The sequence below is a fragment of the Brachyhypopomus gauderio genome, unplaced genomic scaffold (assembly GCF_052324685.1).
Source record: "Brachyhypopomus gauderio isolate BG-103 unplaced genomic scaffold, BGAUD_0.2 sc76, whole genome shotgun sequence".
Taxonomy (NCBI): domain Eukaryota; kingdom Metazoa; phylum Chordata; class Actinopteri; order Gymnotiformes; family Hypopomidae; genus Brachyhypopomus; species Brachyhypopomus gauderio.
This window is the reverse complement of record NW_027506897.1, coordinates 827,955-842,500: the sequence shown is the minus strand read 5'-3', so window position 1 is coordinate 842,500 and position 14,546 is coordinate 827,955. Positions and strand designations below refer to the sequence as shown.

The 14,546-nt window shown below is 43.1% G+C and overlaps 1 protein-coding gene across 3 annotated transcripts in view; it reads left to right on the top strand.

Moving 5' to 3' along the window:
- The window catches only part of LOC143491500 (NACHT, LRR and PYD domains-containing protein 12-like), a 204,458-nt gene that overhangs the window by 157,652 nt on the left and 32,260 nt on the right, over window positions 1-14,546 (top strand). Inside the window, exon 1 of one of the 3 annotated variants that reach the window (XM_076990561.1) lies at window positions 10,990-11,142. The exons of 1 other annotated variant lie outside the window; for it this stretch is intronic. The gene's annotated coding sequence lies outside the window, so the exon portion shown is untranslated. Of the gene's footprint in view, window positions 1-10,989; window positions 11,143-12,759; window positions 13,659-14,546 lie in introns of those variants that run through there. One more of the 3 variants, XM_076990560.1, reaches the window with a different exon arrangement.

The window sequence follows — 14,546 nt, the reverse complement described above, 5'->3', positions numbered from 1 at the left end:
CCGTCTGCATCCTCTTGCTACGAGTCAGCAGAGCCCTCTTACTCGTCCTTAGCTTCTGCCCCCTTACTCTTGAGTAACAAAGAGAGTAATATTAATCCTGCTATGTATTTTGGCCCTCCTTATTCTCTGCATGATGTCCAGACCAGGGACATCCCATCAGGTACAGCAGCTAGGAAGCCTTACTTAAACGCTGAGCATCATTCCACTGACCCACGCACAGGCTGGCACAGTGACGTACATGTTCCAGCTTCTTCCTCAAGGAGAAATGCAGGTATTTCTCAACTTGAGATGCACAAAGGCTCACTGTTGCCCCCTATGGACAGAGACCAGGAAGGTAGAAAGCATGCTGGTGACCATTATCCTCCGCATGATATCCAGACCAGGGACATCTCATTAGGTACCACAGTTAAGAAGCCTTGCATGAATGCTGAGCATCATTCCACTGACCCACGCACAGGCTGGCACAGTGACGTACATGCTCCAGCTATTTCCTCAAGAGGAAATGCAGAAATTTCCCAACTTGAGATGCACAAAGGCTCACTGTTGCCCCCTATAGACACAGAGCAGGATGGCAGGAGGCATGCTGATGTACACCACTGGCAGAATGTACAGACAAGGGACGTCTCACCAGGTAGAGCAGATAACAGGCCTTACTTAAACGCTGAGCATCATTCCACTGACCCACGCACAGGCTGGCACAGTGACGTACATGCTACAGCTTTTTCCTCAAGGAGAAATACAGATATTTCTCAACTTGAGATGCATAAAGGCTCATTACTGCCACCTAGGCACAGGGAGACAGGAGGCAGTAGGCATCCTATTGACCAAGAGTTACACCACTTGGATAGTGAAGGTCCACCTTCCTATTCTAATAGACATGTCCTTGAACATTTCCCTCGGTTAAAGTTACTAGATTCACTAGTCAAGGACATGGAGCCATTCGACCCAGCAAGGTCAAACTACCATGTTGAAGACTACCTCAAAGAAATTGAGTGTAGCCTCTCGGACTTGCCTTATGCAACAGAACGAGAGAAAGCGAAGCTAATTTGGAAAACCACCTCTAGATCAGTTCGCACATTCATAGAATCACAGCCGTTTTCCATTAGGGACGGTTACACTCAGCTATGCAAAGCCCTCGCTGAGGAGTATTCCGCTTATTTTGACGAAGCGTCAGCATTCATGTCAGCCATTAAAATTAAGCACAAGCGTTCAGAGCATCCCAGGGATTACTTTAATTGCTTGAAACAAACATTTTTCCAGGGAAGAAATGGACCCGGTCTCACAGAAGACCGAACCTTCAAATCCCTATTTTTGCACAATCTCCACCCTTGTATGAGAACCCATGTCTCACTTTTAGCACGCCAAGGTGACCTGTCGATGTGTGAGATCAGAAAGACCACGCAGACAGTTTGGGAGACTGTTGTGCAGCCCAGTATGCTTGAAGGAGACTCCCAAGAGCTCCAAGATCCTCCCTATGCTTTCCCTGTAGATTCAGACACTGTTCTTTCTGCAGGCCCCTCTCACTACTCTCGTCACAGGGACAGAGCCAAGAGGTGGAAAGAGAGGCAGAACCAGTGGAAGGGGGGACAGCCATAGATAAGGGTCAGTTAGTGGACCTCCAGCCTGAACCAGGAGGAGGCAGAACTGACTTTATACAAAGTTACATGTAAACATTCAGCCTGTAAGCATGTAGCTATTTTTCTAGATCTCTAACCCTTTAAAGGGAGATGTTCCTGGCATCATCTCCGCTCACATGTCTGCATTTTCAATGCAGTAGGTTCTTTACTAAGGGGGGTGTACCCAGCGTTACCTCCTAACTTCTACATTTTACCCATCACACAGATCTTATTCTCCCCTCTACCAGTATAGCAAGTGTGAGATACTTTAGCAACACTGTTTGGCAGCCCAGCTTTGTCTTAACAAGAGTTGTGAAACCGTTTGCCATATTAATGTTTTCCCAAATGCGCACAGAATATAGGTAAGCACATCTGCTACCACTGTGGTGCAAACTTGGCAAATAAGTCTGGCATAAGTTGCATAACACTATTCCTCAGAACCACTAGAGATGTTGGTTGTTTTTGCATGATGACAGCTCCTGATGCTCAAGTCTACACTTAGCAATAGCAGCATTAGAAATGTATTTTGGTTGTTTAAATACTTCACTGTCACAAGATAGGATGAGGCATTACACCTCAGTTAAACCCCCATTTACATTTTACAATTTACAATTACCTTTAGATCCCACAAGGAACCACATTCTAACTAGACATTAACCCAAATGTCCGTCGTGGTCCAACGAGATCCTTCACTTTAAAACATTGTTAGGTTTGTTCCAGCCAACAGACTAACACCAACATGTGCTAACTCCACACCTTTCTCCATGCCTGATGTACTTCCCCTCTCCTCCATCAAAGGCATTTAGCCCTGCATGTGACCTTGTTTTCTTTGTGTAAAGCCAAGAGAAATCTAAGCCATGCATTAGTATTCTTTCATTGTTTTTCTTGATTTGGTTAACCTTAGTTACTGTTCAAGAACTGCCCAGTAGTGAACTTGTTGCCCAGATGTGTCTCTACAGCATCTCCCAGCCATCTCATGGATCATGCTATGAGCGGGATGGACAACTTGACTGATGGAATTGATCACCTCCCAGTGGATGCTACAGGGAACATGGACTGCATGGATAACCTTTTGTGCTCTTCAGGACTGTGACATCAGCCCCAGTCTGAAGACCAAGGGGGGAATGTAGGTACCATGCTAAACCAGCAGGTGGCAGTACCACTGGCAACACATTGAACAAGCTTGCTTTGACGGAAGTAAGGGTGTGTCTACAGTTCAGGTGTTTAAATAACCTGATCAGCCATTCATCTCTCTCTCTCTGGTTTGACCGACACATAGGTTAGACCTATTAAAGAGAGGCTCCGTAATATCTCTCTCTGGTTTGACCGACACATAGGTTAGACCTATTAAAGAGAGGCTCCGTAATATCTCCCTCTCTCTCTGGTTTGACCGACACATAGGTTAGACCTATTAAAGAGAGGCTCCGTAATATCTCCCTCTCTCTCTGGTTTGACCGACACATAGGTTAGACCTATTAAAGAGAGGCTCCGTAATATCTCTCTCTCTCTCTGGTTTGACCGACACAGGTTAGACCCATTAAAGAGAGGCTCCGCCACTCCTCTCTCTCCAGTTTTCTTTACTGAGAGCACGCAAACTTTGATACGACTAACAGCAAACAGCTGAATGTCGTATTACCTCATTAACGAGCCCGAGTTACACCAACCAACCGATCAACGTTACCGTGACGACAGATTCACCGATTTGCTTCAATCAAGCTTGCTAACGCGGCCACACGGACTGAAACAAAGGCGATCAACTCCCTGTTGTTAAACCGTGAACGAGACTCTCATTCCTGGACGATTCCCCAGCACACCTGGACGACGTCGTTTAATCAACGAGGAGCTTGCGGTGGAAATTCCCTCCCAATTCCAGGAGAATTCAGGGAGGACGATAAAACCCCAAATCCTCAACACGTGAGACTCTTACCGCTGGGCATAGTTCATCAAAGGGCATAGTTATTTGAACTACAGAGTTAACTAAGTTTTTTTGTTAATACATTCTGAATGTTTGTGTTTAACTTTATTTTCATAAACTTCGTTAAGATTTGTACACACAAGTTCTCCACCTGGCATGCAATCTCCATGTTTTATCTTCTGAATATTTGACAACTTGTAGTTCCCATTCTCAGACACACTACATTAATTTTTGGTTAGTAAGCCAGCGCCATTACTCTTTGTTCTGACCACGTTGGAATAAACCAGCTGAGCTCATTAACATAGTCGCGCTGCTCTACTGTTTAAAGTCGGCGCCATTTTAGTTGCTTTGTTCTCCATAGGAGAACTGAGATTACAACTCCGCCTCCTCACACGCGCACAAGCGCGCACACTTACTCCTCCCCTTTTTTTACACACACACACACACACACACACACACTAGATGCTGAGTCTTCACTGTAAATATACTGATCCATGTTGATGCTCTTTGTGTTTTAGAATAGTTGGTTTTAAATAAATGTATCATTTATTTTCACCAAATTGTCTGTGTTGATGTCATTCAAAAGTGGTTGTTGCCAAAACCTCCAAAGAATTCATTGTTAAATCCTTCAGATACCAAACCATTCATTACCTTTAGTTGATAACTAAACTTGTGGTTCTGGTATAATTAGAATATGAGACTGATTCTAAAATTAATGAGACTGATTAGTAATTAAGGTAAAACAAATTATATCTACTTTAAAGGATTAGTAGGTGAAACCCCTACACCAGGAACTGTGTGTGTGTATGAAGATAATGTGTATTTTAATCTAATTTACAATAAAATGTAGTCTGTAGGTAATAATTTTATATGAATTAAATATGTAAAGCCCTGTGTAGACCATAATTTAATCTTTAAAACAGTTGTTGACATAAGTTCATCCATACACACTTTATCATTTCAATGTTTCTTTGGTCCTCAAATCACCAGATGAAGATAACTGTACGTATGTCTTTAGACTTGTACATCATTCGGTTATTATGAATGAATGTGTGTGTGTGTGGATAACTGCACACACTGGTATTGTAAGACGTGGGAGTTTAAAATAAACTAGCTTCTTAACGAAGGAAGTATCCAACAAATAATTTCCACACTAGTGGACGGGACTATTAACGTTTTTTAATCCACCTAGCAAGCAGGAGCAATCCACCGAACACAAAGCGAGACGAAATCGCGCCACTCCACAAAACACAAATCCCCCCTATATATATATATACTGCTCAAAAAAATCTATCTAGGATGTGTTATTTTAGTGTTCCCTTTATTTTTTTGAGCAGTATATATATATATACACTGTATGCCAATTTGCATCTGAAATGTGCTAGATCATTCAGCCAAACAGAATCACCAACCTTGAATGTCACATACTTTACATTTTTGTCATACTGTGCTTTTTGTTGGGCATGAGCATAATTGTGTTGTTCCCCTGACTCAACTTATAGACACACTGTAGTCTCCTACAGACTGGCATCGTCTGCTGGAGAACCCAGGGAAGCACCTGATTCCTCAATAGGGGCCGAAAAGAGAAGATGAACCGGCAATCTTGCTTCTCATCCTTGCGCAAGGAAGAATGGAGAATATCCTGTGCTAGTGTGAACACTAGTGTTGTAGGAAAGCTGTATGGAGGGTAATCTCATGTCCCATGGCTCAGTTTGCTGGTACAGACACTTAGTAAGCTGGTCCTGTAGGTGTGATTGAATCTTTCAATTAGGTCATCTCCTTTTGGATTATGTGGTGAGGTCCTCGATTTAGTCACACCTAACTTGGAACACAGGTCTTTGATTAAATCAGCTTCAAACTGTCTTCATTGATCTGTGTGCAGCAATTCTGGAACACCAGGCTCAGTGATGTACTGCTCAAAAATAATTTGTGCAGCAGTTACCGCTCTTTGATCTCTCATTGGATACAAGTTCACACATTTTGTGAAATAATCCTGAATGACAAGGACAGATCTGTTCCCAGAAGGTGTGACTGTCAGGGCTGGCTCGGATGCCACTCCTTCTACCACCAGGGGGGGCACCCGAGTCAGTCCTAGACTTGCTGGACGTAATCAGCAATGATTCGTTTCAGCTGTTCAGAGGAAGCTTTGTGAAGCGGATCATTGCTGAGTATTCCGCTTTGCTTTCATTTATTCTACCTGTGTTGTGTTACGTTTTTAACCATCACGCTTGCGTTTAGTTCTATCAAACGCGTTAGTGCTGTTAACTGGCACTTGGGTCCACCCTTCTCTCTATCACTGCACTACCGCGTTACAGTGACAGGGAGCTCACTAATGTCTGCAGCCACTTTTTAGAATGGACGATTAGCATGAATTGTCTGCAGCGGGGCCAGATTTTGAGGAACTGGCATAGATCTAGACTGACATGCAATACAGGGCTGACAATATTTTCAATGTCCCTAGCCATAAATGACCAATAGAAATGTTCTCCGGCCCTTGTGAGGGTCTTTTTAATGACCAATGGTGTCCAACTGAGAGATGTCCATGTAAAAACTGCAGTACTTCAGGAAGAAGGTTGTGTGAACAACAATGTGAAGGGGGGGAGACTCACCGGGTTTCTCAGCAGAGAGACGGGACATTGTTCCATTCTGCACCCGCAGTCTGTTGAACTGTCGCCAATACACTTTTAGTTCAGGTGAACTTTTCTTCATATGCCTCCCTGGGGGACGGTTTCTTTTCTCCAGCAACTCTCACACTACCTTCAGTGTGACATCATCCTTCTGACACTGAGAAATGTCCCTTGAGAAAGTCTTAGAAAGATTGAAGACAGAGTGAGATGTTTGTGTGGTTTTGGGTGTGGGAGGTGGGGTGGAGGTTGATGTTCTGTAGGTCTCTCAAGGCTGGTGTCTCAGAGGTGTGAAATCCCCATTTGGACATCTAGAAAGTGAGTCTGCATTTCCATGTCTTGTACCATCTCTGTTCTTAATAGCCCAATCATACACATTCAGCTCTAAGGCCCAACGTGTTCTGCGTCCTGTGGGGTCTCGGTCAATAGAGACGTCCTGCTGAGTATAGGACTATGATCAGTGACTACAAAGGGACACCCTGTAGGTAGTGTGAGAAATGTCAGACTGACCACACAATCACCCACCACTCTCAATCAAACGTAGACCAGTTTCGTTCTGTGACATTTAATACATGGCTGGCATAGGCCACTACCTTCTCAACTCCATTGTTCTCTTGGGCCAGAACAGAGCCGACTGCATGATGAGATGCGTCTGTGTAAAGTACAAAGGGTCTGGTCAAATCAGGGTAAGTGAGGACTGGAGGTGATTAAAGAGCATGATAAAAATACTAGAAAACATCCTCACATTGGTCAGTCCATGAAAATGTGGCATGCTTCTGTGTTAGCTTGTGCAGTGGGGCTGTTTTCTCTGTGAAGCCTTTGATAAAACATGGTGAAATAGCATTTCTGTGGGTGCAGTTTAAGACCTGCCTGGTGCAGATGGCTAAATACTTCACGAAGGTCTTGGAGATGATCTTTAAAAGTCCGACTAAAGACAACTATGTCATCTAAGAAGACTAAGGTCTTAGACCAATGGAGACCACGTAAAACCAATACCATAAGCCGTTGAATGTTGGGGGGGCATTCGTGAGTCCCAATCACATGTGGTGAGTGCTGTTTTGTCTCATATCAATACACTGGATAGGGTGGAATCAGTGTAACATCACCATACATCACCCCCACCCCAAAAAATAAATAAAAATAAATACATCTTATGAGATGGAAATAATAATTAATGTGTGCACACTGAAAAAGACACAACACCCGATTACTTACAACAGATGATTTTATTTGAACTGGGGGCTTGACAGTGGAGTCTGGTGAGAGAATGAACATGACTTCATGATACAAGGTTGGACACCAGCTTCCTTCTTCTCTAGTCTTCTTCATCTTCTTCCAAATCTTGATGTTCTTGGAGTATAGATCCAGTTCCATGAAATATGAATTTACATAACACAAATGACACGGACTAAAATGTTCCAAGACAAAGAGGCATCTGCCTGATTCATTGTCCATATGTGTGTTAGTGCTGTTGTGGTGGAAAATCTAACATTTTCCTTGATGCTATGATTTATCAGTACATATTAAACATTATAGCCACATGATAGATGTATAAGCTAGAGCTTTTTACCTTTATATATATATATACAGTATATTCCCGTCCACACACAAAATCTTTTTATCAGTCCTGTTTAAATGTGAATGGTGTATTTCATAGACTTGTATCCATTTTGTATTGTAGTTCTGTTAAGCGTAATATCATTTTGTATCCCTGGCACTGGATATATTATTTGATTTCACATGTACTTGTTTCATTAATACAAGGCTCTGAATAAACACACAATTTTTGCAAATGCTGGAGCTGAAACTGATTTTACTGTGGAGAGTTGAGACCATTGTTAGTGTCAGTGCACTATTGGTTTATTGCCATTCTTTAATCTCAGTTTAAATCAAGGGTATTGGGATGTTTATTTGGTTTATCCGCCACTGGACTCTGCGTATCGGCCACTCGCTTAAATGATCCCGACGAGCCCCAAACCGCCATTTGTTGCCTTTGTTGAAATGAAGATGGTTCATAACTTTTGTTTGAAAATTATGTTGAGTGAAAGATAATAGCTGACATCCAGCTAGACTCTAAATTACTAGTTCAGAATACTGTTTAGCGATAATGTCAAATTCAGATTATAGGAGGGTACGTGAATCTACAGTGGTAGACCGTTACCGACAGCACTGTAAATTTAAAGGATTTATTATTATAGATTATGGTTATGAGTGAATGTTCCTCCATCAGCGTAATTAAACCACTGCGAGTGAGTGGCATCTCATTTGTAGGATTTGAGACGTCAGTGAATTGGTTATGTGTCACGGTGGGTCAGCCAAGACGCCACCAGAGGGCGCACACACTCACTCACTCACGAGCACACACACCCACCTCATCACAGTACACACCCTCTCATTCCCGGACACTCCCACCATCACAATCACCAGAGTACTGACACCTGCCACTTAATCAGGTTTGGGCTGTATAAATCCCCACAGGTCGCGTTGTCCAGTGTTGTGCATTCAGCCTGTATCCTCACCTCACTATGTGGGATAATCTGCTCTGCACTTCAGACTTCTGCCTATTTGTGGACTTTCTGCTGTTCTTCATTCGTTTAAGTATTCCTTTGTGTTTGTCCTACCAAGTGTCCTGAGTATTTGTGTTATTCTAAGTGTGGATAATAAAGCCTTTCGCTCACAGCCTCTGTCTCCTGCTGCCTCTGTCCCGGTGTCACATTATGGAGGCAAACACATCACACATAGTTCTCACTGCCCTATGCATCACCAAGAAAACCATCCTCATTAATAGGAAATCAGAAAAAGATCTGCATATTACCCATTATTACTGGATGACATTAGTCTGGAGGGAATGTCTGCTCCCTCTAAAAACCAGTTGGAGGAATTTAATGCTCTTTGGTTCCCACTGATCAGTTCCATTACTTAGTCGGGGTGGATGGCTGTGGTTTCGTCTCCCGGTGGCCTAGCAGGTAGCTGGGGATTGACCCTGGGGGGGCTGCTTGTGACCCTGGGGGGGCTGCTTGTGTCAATGACTTCCTGGGGCTGGAGGGCTGCAGCTGCAGGCCAGGGGTGTCTGTGTGCTTGTCCTGGTTGGTGGTGGTGGGGGGCTCGGGGGGGCGTTGCCTCTTAGTCTTGGGTGTGGGGTGGGGGGTGCGTAGGGGGCAGGTGCAAAAAAAAAAAACATGTGTCATGTATGGAAAAGTCATCAGTGAAGACCAACATGAGCACTGCCACATAGAGCCCCTTCTACAGGGCAACAGTATCCTGACTAGCTGTCTAACGTGTCTAACAGCTGTCTGATATGTGCACTGGTATCTCAAACCACCAGCATCTACAGAGGCTCGTGAGACCAACTGAGAAGATCATCAGGGTCTCTTCACACACCATCAACACCTCCTACCACAAGCACTGGATTCACGTGACCACCAGCATTCTCAAAGTCTCTTCAGATGTTTACTCCTATCCTGCTGATACAGATGTTTACTCCTATCCTGCTGGTACAGATGTTTACTCCTATCCTGCTGGTACAGATGTTTACCCCTATCCTGCTGGTACAGATGTTTACTCCTATCCTGCTGGTACAGATGTTTACCCCTATCCTGCTGGTACAGATGTTTCCTCCTATCCTGCTGGTACAGATGTTTACTCCTATCCTGCTGGTATAGATGTTTACTCCTATCCTGCTGGTACAGATGTTTCCTCCTATCCTGCTGGTACAGATGTTTACTCCTATCCTGCTGGTACAGATGTTTACTCCTATCGTGCTGGTACAGATGTTTCCTCCTATCCTGCTGGTACAGATGTTTCCTCCTATCCTGCTGGTACAGATGTTTCCTCCTATCCTGCTGGTACAGATGTTTACCCCTATCCTGCTGGTACAGATGTTTCCTCCTATCCTGCTGGTACAGATGTTTACTCCTATCCTGCTGGTACAGATGTTTACTCCTATCCTGCTGGTATAGATGTTTACTCCTATCCTGCTGATACAGATGTTTACTCCTATCCTGCTGGTACAGATGTTTACTCCTATCCTGCTGGTACAGATGTTTACTCCTATCCTGCTGGTACAGATACAGTTCATTAGTACACAGTTAAACAGCACTGAACATCCCCCTCTGTTTGGACTGATCTCTGATCAGTTCATCAGTATACAGTTAAACAGCACTGAACATCCCCCTCTGTTTGGACTGATCTCTGATCAGTTCATCAACTAACAGACTGTAAAACACTCTTAGCTGGGCAGGTCTGTTCCTCCACTGTAATTTTGAACAGGAGGGGCCTCTGATCTGGGAGCTGCATTGTCATGTCTGGCTCCGCCTCTGTCCTCTTATTCTGGTTTCAGTGTTTTTCTGATCCCTCCTTCTTGTGTGTAACCCCGCCCCTCATTAGCATTACCAGGTGTTTGTACTTAGTTTTCCTTGTTTGTCCTGTGTAGTTTGTGCTGGTCATTGTTTTGTGCCCTGTGTTTCGTGTCTGTAAGTCTTCTACAGCTGTTTGGTGTAGTCTTTGTAAAATATTAAATATGAATAACTCACTGTCAGATTTGACCTTGGTTATTTATATGACCCTGATTTTGGATTGTCTTTCATGACACCTCACTCTGCTCAGCACGTTTCCCCCTCATTGCTCCCAGACACCACGGGCGTTACATGCAGCTACACTGTTCTCAGATCAGAGAGGTGTCATTTATTTACAGTAGTTCTGTATGTTGTGCATGATACAATGTGTGTGTACTTGTAGCAGTCTGGCTGCATTCCTCACCTGTGAACCACTTACCTGTGAGCCACTCTGGTCCTGTTATTCAGCACTGGGAAAGAGCCAGTATGATACTGATCTGTTAAAATATGGAGATAAACCTGAATCTGGAGTATCCACCTCCTACAGAATCATATGAGAAACTGAACAGAACAAACAGATTCAGATCAGAGTGAGAGAGACTGAGCAGGATCATCATTTTATGAGACACATGAATATATTTCAGAGGAACACGGTGAGTATGTGAGTCTGTGATAGATAATACAGACAGTAGTAATAGAACTCCTGGTGTTAGTGTAGTCAGACAGTAGTAATAGAACTCCTAGTGTTAGTGTAGTCAGACAGTAGTAATAGAACTCCTAGTGGTAGTGTAGTCAGACAGTAGTAATAGAACTCCTAATGTTAATCTGTTATATTGTGCTTTGGTGGTTTGTGTCCGTGTTTATAACACTGTAATTTGCTGTGAATTTTTACCTTGAAGTTTTGTTGATGAGGAAGTATGATTTTCTTATTCTTAGGTTGTGAACAAGTCACATTTGGGGTGTGGCAGTTACTTTATTTGAGAAACATTTCAAAGTCAAAGTGAACTTTACTGTCATTCAGACTATACAACAATGTAACGCGGTGGGTATGGTGACGTAACCACTGTGTGAATAAACTGAGAGAAACGGACCCAAGTGCCGGCTCAAACTGGCACAATAAGCAGTGAAGTAATTCGTGAGTGAGAGAGAAAAGCACACACAGGCACAGTGGCAAAAACACCAACAAAAAACGATCGATTTTACATTGAAATAACGATCACAGAGCTATCAAACTGATGTGTAACTCTGTTCCAGGTGTGTTGTGTTGGAGTATCATAAACGTAGTCAGGACAGTCCAGGGTCACGCCGGTGAGACAGAAGCCAGGAGGTACAGAGGGACTAGGCAGGGAATGAGGTCTAGGAGGAGAGCAGAGGTCGGTACACAGAAAAGCAGTAACAGGGAAAGAATGCTTGGTACGTGGCATGGTAACAATACTTCACAACCCGGAAGAGAGAGGAGGAAGATTAAATATTTGTGAAGGGGGAGGGGCGATGAGTAGCAGGTGAACCGCATCTGCAGGGAGATCACGTGCTGTTCCTGACAGGCAGCCAGAATTCTGAGATTAAAGTCACTAGTGAGATTAAAGTGACTTTTTTCCTCACAATTCTGACATTAATCTCACAATTCTGACTTTAATCCCACAATTCTGACATTAATCTCACAATTCTGACTTTTTTCTCAGAATTGTAGGTACTTGGAAAAAAGTCAGAATTGTGAGATTAAAGTCAGAATTGTGAGATTATGTCATGGTGACAGCTCCGGACCCCTCCTTGTGGGCGTGTCGTTAGGTCGTCTGCGTGCCGTTATGTCCATGTATGTAGTTCTGTGGGTGTGGGTCATCTGTGAGCGTGTTCGTAGTCTCACCTGTGCCTTGTCTGTGTTAGGGTCTGTGTTAACAACCTATATAATGTGCGTGTGCGCAATGTCTTGTGCTCATCTTTGTCTAAAGTTTCGTGCCTGTGTCAGAGTTGTCTTAACGTGTTTGTGGTCACATTAAATGTTTTATGTTGCACCGTTCGACGTGCCTCCTCCTTCGAGCGTCACAGATTAAAGTCAGAATTGTGAGATTAATGTCAGAATTGTGAGATTAATGTCAGAATTGTGGGATTAAAGTCAGAATTGTGAGATTAATGTCAGAATTGTGAGAAAAAAGTCAGAATTCTGGCTGCCCTTTTTTCCCCCCAGTGCCCTATTTTATTTTTTTTATAGTGGCCCTAATCCTCTTCCGTATATAACAGATAGGAAGTGAAACAGATGGAGGAAAACTTGAGAGAGGTCAGTAAGCGGTGCAGGAGATAGCTACTCGAATAAGTCGTAGAGAAGTAACAGAAGAGAGAGAGAACGAATAAGGTGGCGAGACACCTTTAATCGGGAACGCAACGTGCTGGCTTTAGAGAAAGCAGGGAAAGGGCTGAGAACAAGTCGGTGAGCCAAAAAGAATCAGCAGTGATCCGTCGCCACAAGCTTCCTTAAGAAGCCATGGCAACAGGTGAAACGGATCACTGCTGGGACAGACTCAGGTGCTTCTTGCAAACAAGGAGACCACAGCTGAATGAAATTACATTTCTATAGACTCCAATATGCAAATACAATATATTCCAAAAGGGCACTTAAGACTACACATATTAGACATGAAATAAATATTTTTAATGTATTTACATAAAATCTATATTCCCAATGTTATAGTGCAGTATATACAGTATGAAACAGTACAGAGTACATACAGTATATACAATACACATTATATTCAGTATATACTGTATGATATAGTATGTACTAGTAACAGATGGCCCCGCCCCCTTCTCTATTACATCCTTGGTTTCCCCTTCTGTCGTGTTTTCAGTTTTCTTGTATTCTTTGCCCACCTTAGTTCAGCCTCTCGTTCTAGTTATGAGGTTCACCTGTGTCTCGTTTTTGTCTTCACTCGTGTATTTAAACTCCTCATTCTCACTCCAGCCTGGACGCTCATTGATTGTTGTTCTCCTGTTGCGTTTCCTCTGTTTGACAGTTTCCTGGACTCTTGCTTCCATATTTATTCCCTTTGTATTCCGGTTTGTGTTTTAGTCCCTCTCTGTCCTCTCTGTCAGTTTAGTGTTCTGTTTTCCTCTATGTTGTTTAGTTCCTACAGCCTGGTACCCCTTGTGTTCTTCAGTGAAGTCGGTAGATTAGGTAAGTCGTTAGATTTGTCCTGTTTCCCCTCTACGTTTTGTGTGCTTGTCTCGTGTGTTACTCTTAGTTTCAGTTTTTCCTTTACTCGTTGTCTCTACCTTTAGTCTGTTTCGGTGTTCGTTTGTCCTAATGTTTGATATGCTGCCTAGTGTCTGTTCCAATGTGTACTTGTCATAACTGATCACTGGTGTCTATCGTACTGTCTATTAAGTCTCTTCACGTGTTTGTACTGAAAGTTATTGTGTTTAGTGTTAATCTGGCTGGTTTGTATGTCACTATTTGTACTGAAAGTTATTGTGTTTAGTGTTAATCTGGCTGGTTTGTATGTCACTATTTGTACTGAAAGTTATTGTGTTTAGTGTTAATCTGGCTGGTTTGTATGCCACTGTGCCCTAAGCATCAGTGTAATTCTTCTTTACAGATTGACTATGTGTCCCTTATGTCCCTTCAGTAGAGAAAGACTCTGAAAAGGCCAATAAACCCTTGTTCTCTCAGCTTTTGTGTTTGTCCACTTATCTGCATGTGGCTAGAACATTACAATACTGCAAATACTCTGAACTGTATCATACAGTATATACACTATGATACAGTACAGAGTACATACAGTATGATACAGTAGAGTACATACAGTATGATACAGTACAGAGTATATTCAGTATATACAGTATGATGCAGTACAATGTATATACAGGAGGAGGAGCTAATGAGCAGAGATATACCATCATCAGTAGGGGTGGAGCTAATGAGGAGAGTTATACTATCATCAGTAGGGGAGGAGCTAATGAGTTACACCATCATCAGTAGGGGAGGAGCTAATGAGGAGAGTTATACCATTGTCAGTAGGGGAGGAGCCAATGGAGAGGTATACCATCATCAGTAGTGGAGGAG